At 60.2% G+C, this 9031-nt stretch overlaps 3 non-coding genes across 3 annotated transcripts in view; all 3 read right to left on the bottom strand.

Annotated features, from left to right (window-relative positions):
- The window catches only part of LOC142794491 (large subunit ribosomal RNA), a 3958-nt gene extending 2838 nt beyond the window's left edge, over nt 1-1120 (bottom strand). The window contains exon 1 of the ribosomal RNA XR_012892387.1: nt 1-1120. This exon is cut by the window's left edge and continues 2838 nt beyond it. This is a non-coding gene — a ribosomal RNA (large subunit ribosomal RNA).
- A 1154-nt stretch (nt 1121-2274) lies between these two features.
- On the bottom strand, nt 2275-2427 carry LOC142794485 (5.8S ribosomal RNA). Its single transcript, XR_012892381.1, has one exon. It is a non-coding gene; the product is annotated as a 5.8S ribosomal RNA (ribosomal RNA).
- A 1719-nt stretch (nt 2428-4146) lies between these two features.
- Nucleotides 4147-5961, bottom strand: LOC142794486 (small subunit ribosomal RNA). The gene has a single exon (XR_012892382.1). It is a non-coding gene; the product is annotated as a small subunit ribosomal RNA (ribosomal RNA).
- Between the last annotated feature and the right edge of the window lie 3070 nt (nt 5962-9031).

Raw genomic sequence — 9031 nt, forward strand, 5'->3', positions numbered from 1 at the left:
TCGCTCCGCCCCGGCGACGTGTGAGCGCCTGGGACGGGCCGTTGCTGCGCCCTTTATCGGACCCCTGTGCGGTCCGGGATCGCAACGCAGCCCGCTAGGGGCCTTCACGTTTCATTGCGCCATTGGGTTTCGGGAGACCCATTGACTCGCGCACATGTTAGACTCCTTGGTCCGTGTTTCAAGACGGGTCGGGTGGGTTACCGACCTACTCGCCGCAAACCACGATAGCGCCTCCGCGGGAGAATAGCCCCGCTCGCAGAGGCTTCTCGCCGGCCAACCCGCCGCCGCGGGACCAACCCGGACAGCAGGAGACGACAAGCTTGCCCAGCGGGTTCTCCGCTCCGTTTCCGGAGGGCGTCATCGTTCGGGCCTCCCGACAACCGGGAGAAGCCCATGGGGCCTGGACGGGGTGACGAACTTTTCGTGCACGGCGTGGTATAACTCCCGCGTGCCGTCTCCGAAGAGACGGGCAGGTCACCTCCACTGCCGGACTCAAAGTCGTGCTTGTTCCCTTTGACCCGCGTCCGTCGCGGCGTCCTACCGGCGGTGGGAAGTGCGCACCCCGGAGACCGCGTCTGCGTGCCAGCAGCCGGAACAGTCCCCCGAAGGGGACCGTTTACCTGACGCCGCCGGCTCCGCGATCGTCCGGAGACTGAATCCCACCGCTTTCGAGCTTCGAGGGCCCACCCGTTTTACTCTAAGCGGTTTCACGTACTCTTGAACTCTCTCTTCAAAGTCTTTTCAACTTTCCCTCACGGTACTTGTGAACTATCGGTCTCTCGGTCGTATTTAGCCTTAGATGGAGTTTACCACCCACTTAGGGCTGCACTCTCAAGCAACCCGACTCACGGGAGGCTCCATCCCGGGCGCGCAACGGCGGAGACGGGCCTGGCACCCACTCTGGGACAAGCCCCTGTCAGGGGGACTTGCACCGTCGCAAACACCCGAGAACGTCGCCTCCCATACACCACATTTCCCGACCGCCTGCAAGGACGGGGGATTCGGTGCTGGGCTCGGTCCCGTTTCGCTCGCAGCTACTCGGGGAATCCCTGTTGGTTTCTTTTCCTCCGCTTAGTGATATGCTTAAATTCAGCGGGTTGTCTCGCCTGATCTGAGGTCGACAGCGGATACATTCGCTTCCATCAACTTCCTGCACGACCGCGTGCGCTCGCCCTACCAAGTGCGCCCGCAACCCTGTACAGGGCCACTTCTTCACAAGGCTGGCAATCGGCTTCCCCGCTGCACGCGTGCGGCGCACAACCGGTGTGACGTGGAAGTGACGGGACACGTTCGTAAACCCATCGCGAACCGAGTACGACGCCCTACCAAGTGCGCCCGCAACCCTGTACAGGGTCACATCTTCACAAGGCTGGCAAGCGGCATTCCGCTGCGCGCGTGCGTCGTCCGAGCAGTTGCGTGATAAACGACCGTGTCGAAAGCCCAAACACCGCCGAGGCCAGTCGCCGCCGCCGCAAGGGCAGCCACGCAGCCTGGCGAGAGGCATCGTCTCGTGTAGCGTCGCCCCCGCCCCAACTGGAGTGGCCCAGTTTTTTGAACGGGACGGGAACTGCGAAGCACTTAGACCGACGGCGGACTACGACGAGAACGCCTTAAGCTTCGCCAACGTTTCGCCAACTCGTGCGGGAGACTTTTTCCGCTTCGCGGCAAGTCGTCGCGCCGTGCTCTCCGCATCAACCGCGTACGCAGCGAACCGCAAACGTCGGGCGCAGCCTCCTCACCTCCCTGCGCTTTGCGCGCGAACGTTCCCTGTTCGCGCGGCAAAGCCTGGAGGAGGCACGGCCCCGCAGCGTGTTCGAGCGCCCGGTCTACGGGACACCCTGCTTACTTCGAGGGCAACAAGCGCAACGCAAGGCTGCGATCTCGCGCACTTTGCGCACGGCTGGAGAAGCTTTGCTGGCCGGCTTTCGCTCCTCGTGTTTACCGTGCGTTAAAGTTGCGCGTCCGTGGCTCTCGCAGCTCTTGCGCGCCCGGTCGCAGAGAGGAGTACGCAACCTCGACCGCACTTTCCCTGCAGGCTTCCTTCCGACTCGAAGTCCTGCGGCGGTCTCAACGAGGTGCCACATCCTCAATGCAGTCGGTCGCCCCCGTTTCGGTTGGGCTCTGGCACGACGGTCGCCACCGTCTCGCCCTTGAGTGGCCGCTGTTGGCGCTCGCTGTGAGGTGTTCAGCGTGCTGTCCGTGTTGCCGACGCGGTCAAAACGAGTCGACGGCTCACGTTCCCTTGTGCGCCGAAGGCTCTCTTGATATGTGATCCGACCCTCAGACAGACGAAGCCAAGGGAAGACCCAAGGCCGCAATGTGCGTTCAAAGAATCAGTGCTCAGTGTGTCCTGCAATTCACACCAAGTCTCGCAGCTGGCTGCGTTCTTCATCGACCCGAGAACCGAGTGATCCACCGCTTAGAGTCGTGAAAAAGTGTTTGTTCAATTCCGTACAGTCAAAACCAAACGTTTCTGGCACTCGGCCAAACAGTGGCCAAGAAGGGCGCTTTTCAGCGCACGCTTGGACTCCAAAACTCTGCCGCGCCTTTTTCGGCTGCCGCAAATCGAGCAAACGGTGTGTTTCGGACGGCGTTTCGCTTCCGCTACTTGCGAGTGCTTTCGTGGTCCACCCCTCTATAAATACTCGGGAGGCGTCGAAGCCGGTTCTCCAAGCCGGACCCGTAGGTATCGTTGTGTGCTCGCTCTCATTGGCCCGCCTAACCAGAAAATGCCTGCGGTACACCCATTTGGATAAGAGTGCACGCAGATGCGGGCCTCGACGGCTACACATTTCCTCGGGCGGCCGCCTCCCGGCCTCCGTGGAGCGCGGGATGCACGGTCCCATCGACAAGCCTCTCCCGTTTTTACCGTGGCGTCGCGGTTCACCACGGCGGGCGGGTCGGTCTCCTCCGCATAAAAAGGGGGACCCCCGCTTTTTGTTCCACGAAATCGCACAAGCTTTTTTCGCATCCACGGTTTGCCACCGCACACCAAAATGCCGATCCGGCTGCCTACTTTAGCCAACAGGTGGAGCCAGGCGCGCCGTACTTGCGCGGCACTTCCCACGTCCACCGAAGTCGGTGCCAAGGACCACTTTCGGCGCCGGAGCCGCGTACGAGCCTACTCGAGGCGGAAGAACGAAGCCAGCAAGGGCCTGGCCGCAAGTGCGTTCAATTGTCGGGACGTCCAAGTCCCTCGTTCTTCCGTGCTTCCTCTTTCGGCAAGTCGTTGCGGCACCTTCCCAAAGCGCGCAGACCCGCTAATCGCGACGAGCGCGACGTGGCCGTGCCGCCTTTCCCTCGGCAGCAAGCAAAACGCCTGGCAACGTCGACGCTCCCCTAACCGCGATCTCGCACCGTGTTTCGTGTGGCGAATTCAAAAGCCGGCCGGCGCTGCTGCAACCATTACGGTCGGTACGCATACGCCGCGGAGGGCGGGACGGTCATCGGAGCGTGCGGTTCCTCCATCGAGTACTGCGCACCTCGGCCGTCGCATCGCCGTGCCATGACCGGCCGCGCGTCAACGCGAACCGGTGCCAGCGAGATCCCTCGCCTGCAAGAACCGACCGGCAGCCTCCGTCACCCGAGGACGCGGAAGCGCTTGCCGCGGACGGCGGGACGGTATGCACTGGTGCACAGCGGACCCGTCACATCGCCAGTTCCTTGACCGACCGCCGACGCTTGTGCCGTTCCTCTCGTACTTGGCAGTCGCCGCGCGATTGTCGGGTCTCGTTCTTGCACGCTCGAACGGTCGGGAGGGCACTCGGCTGGCGTTTCGGGAACGCGCAGCCTCGCCTTCTACCGACGTAACCACGACTCGCCGTTCGCGCTCCGCCGCTCCTGTTTACAGTACTAGGCGGTCCCGCAGCGGTCGGGTCGCGCATTTCGAGCGCTTCGAGCCACGGTGCAGTGGCGGGTCGAAAGCCGACCTATGAGTGCGTTGCGCCGTTTGTACCCGCGTCCGCCACCTGGCCGACCGTCCAAGGTCGCGGTGTTGGCGTCCGCTGGGCGCAACAATTTGTCACGGGGTGCCGCTCCACATTCAGGCAGCCCCGTGGGGAAAAGCCGACCCCGCGTCCAAACGGGGTCAGCGGCAGAAAGTGTCGGGCGCAGACGCAGCTGAGGCGCTCACCCTTCACAATCCGTTAATGATCCTTCCGCAGGTTCACCTACGGAAACCTTGTTACGACTTTTACTTCCTCTAAATGATCAAGTTTGGTCATCTTTCCAACAGACCGGCGCAACCGAAAGGCCGCGCCGGACATCGGTCCGAAGACCTCACTAAATCATTCAATCGGTAGTAGCGACGGGCGGTGTGTACAAAGGGCAGGGACGTAATCAACGCGAGCTTATGACTCGCGCTTACTGGGAATTCCTCGTTCAAGGGGAACAATTGCAAGCCCCTATCCCAATCACGAAAGAAGTTCCACGGGTTACCCAGTCTTTTCAGACAGGGATAAAGACACGCTGCTTCCTTCAGTGTAGCGCGCGTGCGGCCCCGGACATCTAAGGGCATCACAGACCTGTTATTGCTCTGTTTCGTGCGGCTAGGAGCCGCTTGTCCCTCTAAGAAGGTTGTAAGGTGCTGGGAACCCCGCACCTATTTAATAGGCTAGAGTCTCGTTCGTTATCGGAATTAACCAGACAAATCGCTCCACCAACTAAGAACGGCCATGCACCACCATCCACCGAATCAAGAAAGAGCTCTCAATCTGTCAATCCTCCCAGTGTCCGGGCCGGGTAAGTTTTCCCGTGTTGAGTCAAATTAAGCCGCAGGCTCCACTCCTGGTGGTGCCCTTCCGTCAATTCCTTTAAGTTTCAGCTTTGCAACCATACTTCCCCCGGAACCCAAATACTTTGGTTTCCCGGAAGCTGCCCGCCGAGTCATTTGAGTAACTCAGGCGGATCGCTGGTTGGCATCGTTTATGGTCAGAACTAGGGCGGTATCTGATCGCCTTCGAACCTCTGACTTTCGTTCTTGATCAATGAAAACATTCTTGGCAAATGCTTTCGCAGTAGTTCGTCTTGCGACGGTCCAAGAATTTCACCTCTAGCGCCGCAATACGAATGCCCCCGTCCGTCCCTCTTAATCATTACCTCGTATTCCAAAAACCAACAGAACAGAAACGAGGTCTTGTTCTATTATTCCATGCAAGTTTATTCAGGCGACTCGCCTGCGTTGAGCACTCTAATTTTTTCAAAGTAAAAGCACCGGCCATCTCGAGGCACACAATGAAGTGCACCAAGAAAGAACCGGCATGATGTTCAGTCCGAGCCGTCGCATCGGGTAGATGCACTACTCGTCTGGAACTGAGATCCAACTACGAGCTTTTTAACCGCAGCAGCTTTAGTATACGCTATTGGAGCTGGAATTACCGCGGCTGCTGGCACCAGACTTGCCCTCCAATTGATCCTCGTTAAAGGATTTAGAGTGTACTCATTTCAATTACGGGGCCTCAAAAGAGTCCCGTATTGTTATTTTTCGTCACTACCTCCCCGTGCCGGGAGTGGGTAATTTGCGCGCCTGCTGCCTTCCTTGGATGTGGTAGCCGTTTCTCAGGCTCCCTCTCCGGAATCGAACCCTGATTCTCCGTTACCCGTAACAACCATGGTAAGCAAGTAACCTACCATCGAAAGTTGATAAGGCAGACACTTGAAAGAAACGTCGCCGGCTCGTGGCCATGCGATCAGCACAAAGTTATCCAGAGTCACCACACAATACGGGCCGAAACCCGATCGATCTTGGTCTAATAAAAGCACCCGTTACCCAAAGGGCTCCAGGCTCACTGCATGTATTAGCTCTAGAATTGCCACAGTTATCCAAGTAGGAAGAAACGATCTAAGGAACCATAACTGATTTAATGAGCCATTCGCGGTTTCGCCTTATTTCGGCATGTACTTAGACATGCATGGCTTAATCTTTGAGACAAGCATATGATTACTGGCAGGATCAACCAGGTAATCGTTCGACTGCGCGTCCGTCCTCGCCCTCGGCGGGCCGGACGCAGTCTGTGTGCGGCGGAGGCCACCTTCAGGCGCCCCAACACGCTTATTTTGCACTCCGAGATGACGGCGTTCGAGCTCGCTACGGCACAACCTTCCCGAAAGACGAGTGGGAGCCGTGCGGCAAGAAGCACGTTCATGCTCGCTCTTTTTCGTTGCATCGACTCGGTCGCGCCGTGCGGGTTGCCCAAGCCCGCTGCACTGTCGGTGGACCGGCCGGAACTAGCAACGGAGCCGAGACTGCAAAGCCGCCAGACGACGGGTCACGCCCGCGTCTTCGGCGCTTTCGCATCTGAATCGCCCGAGGACGACACGGAACACACCTCGATATCGTGGTAAAACGGCACCGTCCGACAACCAGCCCCTAACGCATCAAGCGGATGAGGCTGCAGACGACTGCCGTGGATTCCCCTGGAGCAGACCCGAGGACACGCTTGACGAGGCCGAAGCCCGCCGCATATCAGACACCCGGTCGCTTTCGCGTACGCCGCTCACGAGAACCCCCACATAATAGCAGCGATAAGTACCCAGACCTCCTTGGGCCCTAATACGAGCGTACTCGAGAAAATTTCACCGCGGGTGTGCCCCGAAACGTGTGGCATGTTGAGCGTGCCACAAGTCTACGTCGCTCTCAAACCCGCCGAGGTCGTAGAATTTGCGACCCTACTCACGAAATTCCCACCGAGGATACGGCCGCAAACGTACCGCACCTTGGGTAGGCCACGAGTTTGTGCAACACTACGCTGACGGCACAGCACCGAGGTCGTGCGCGCACGCACGGGAAAATTCCGCCGCGGTTTCTGCCGAAAACGTGAGGCACCACGACTCTCCGCAAGTTCGCGTCGACTGCGAAAGACCGAAGTCGTGAACGACGTGTCCGCTACTCGCCGCCGACACGCTGGACACCAAACGTACAACGACTCGACGGCGTCGTAGAGGCCCACGACGCGGTTTTCCTTAACGACGTCTCGGCGTGGCACCGACAGGTTAGAACGGCCGACCAACGTTCCCTGTCCGCCGTTCGGCTCAGTCGAAGGGCTCGGCGACTTCGGCAACGCTGCGAAGCCGCACGGTGACGCACGCCATGTCCCCATTTTTTTTTTCTTTCTGCGTCTGCCGGGGTGCCCCTATAATAGCAGCGATAAGCACCCAGACCGCCGTGGGTCGCTCGCCCCGGCTGACGTGGTTTTTCGTACTCCTGCGGCGGTCGCCGTCAAGCACGTCCAAATACGCTACTTTCGTGGGCGCATTCACGCTCTTTCGCTTCGCCGGAGTGCCAGCACTCACTCTGCCAAAAACGGCGAACATCCGAGCGGCGGTTCCCACTTTTGCGTCGGCGTCGCAAACCCCGCCCCGGCAGACGAGGTTTGCCGTACTCGTGCGACGGTGGCCGGCGGGCACGTCGAAAGACGCCGATATCGTGCGCGAATTGGCGCACCTTGGCTTCACCGGAGTGCCGCCACTGACTCCTCCAAAAACGGCGAAGATCCGAGCGGCGCTTCCCACTTTCGCATCGGCGTCCCGAACTCCGCCCCGGCTGACGCGGTTTACCGTACTCGTGCGACGGTCGCCGGCGAGCACGTGGAAAGACGCCGATATCGTGCCCGAATCGGCTCCGTTCGGCTTCGCCGGAGTGCCAGCACTGGCTCGGCGAAAGACGACGAACATCCGAGCGACGGTTCTCACTATTGCGTACGCGTCGCAAACCCCGCCCCGGCAGACGCACTTTGCCGTACTCGTGCGACGGTCGCCGGCGAGCACGTAGAAAGACGCCGATATCGTGCCGGAATCGGCCCCGTTTGGCTTCGCCGGAGTGCCAGCACTCACTCGGCCACAAACGGCGAACATCCGAGCGGCGGTTCCCACTTAGCCGTCGGCGTCCCGAACTCCGCCCCGGCAGACGCGGTTGCCGAGCTCGTGCGACTAGCGACCGCGAAGCCGTCTCGCGACGCCGCTTTCGTGCGCGGCTCCCACTGCGACCTGGGTCACCCGAGGTCGACGAGCAAAAAAGAATGTCGAAAAAAATTTTTTTTTTTTTTGCGTCTGCCGGGGTGCCCCTATAATAGCAGCGATAAGCACCCAGACCGCCATGGGTCGCTCGCCCCGGCTGACGTGGTTTTTCGTTTTCCTGCGGTGGTCGTCGTCAAGCACGTCCAAACACGCCACTTTCGTGGGCGCATTCGCGCTCTTTCGCTTCGCCGGAGTGCCAGCACTCACTCTGCCAAAAACGGCGAACATCCGAGCGGCGGTTCCCACTTTTGCGTCGGCGTCGCAAACCCCGCCCCGGCAGACGAGGTTTGCCGTACTCGTGCGACGGTGGCCGGCGGGCACGTCGAAAGACGCCGATATCGTGCGCGAATTGGCGCACCTTGGCTTCACCGGAGTGCCGCCACTGACTCCTCCAAAAACGGCGAAGATCCGAGCGGCGCTTCCCACTTTCGCATCGGCGTCCCGAACTCCGCCCCGGCTGACGCGGTTTACCGTACTCGTGCGACGGTCGCCGGCGAGCACGTGGAAAGACGCCGATATCGTGCCCGAATCGGCTCCGTTCGGCTTCGCCGGATTGCCAGCACTGGCTCGGCGAAAGACGACGAACATCCGAGCGACGGTTCTCACTATTGCGTACGCGTCGCAAACCCCGCCCCGGCAGACGCACTTTGCCGTACTCGTGCGACGGTCGCCGGCGAGCACGTAGAAAGACGCCGATATCGTGCCGGAATCGGCCCCGTTTGGCTTCGCCGGAGTGCCAGCACTCACTCGGCCACAAACGGCGAACATCCGAGCGGCGGTTCCCACTTAGCCGTCGGCGTCCCGAACTCCGCCCCGGCAGACGCGGTTGCCGAGCTCGTGCGACTAGCGACCGCGAAGCCGTCTCGCGACGCCGCTTTCGTGCGCGGCTCCCACTGCGACCTGGGTCACCCGAGGTCGACGAGCAAAAAAGAATGTCGAAAAAAATTTTTTTTTTTTTTTTGCGTCTGCCGGGGTGCCCCTATAATAGCAGCGATAAGCACCCAGACCGCCATGGGTC

This window comes from Rhipicephalus microplus, unplaced genomic scaffold (genome assembly GCF_043290135.1).
Source record: "Rhipicephalus microplus isolate Deutch F79 unplaced genomic scaffold, USDA_Rmic scaffold_439, whole genome shotgun sequence".
In the NCBI taxonomy this organism is placed as follows: domain Eukaryota; kingdom Metazoa; phylum Arthropoda; class Arachnida; order Ixodida; family Ixodidae; genus Rhipicephalus; species Rhipicephalus microplus.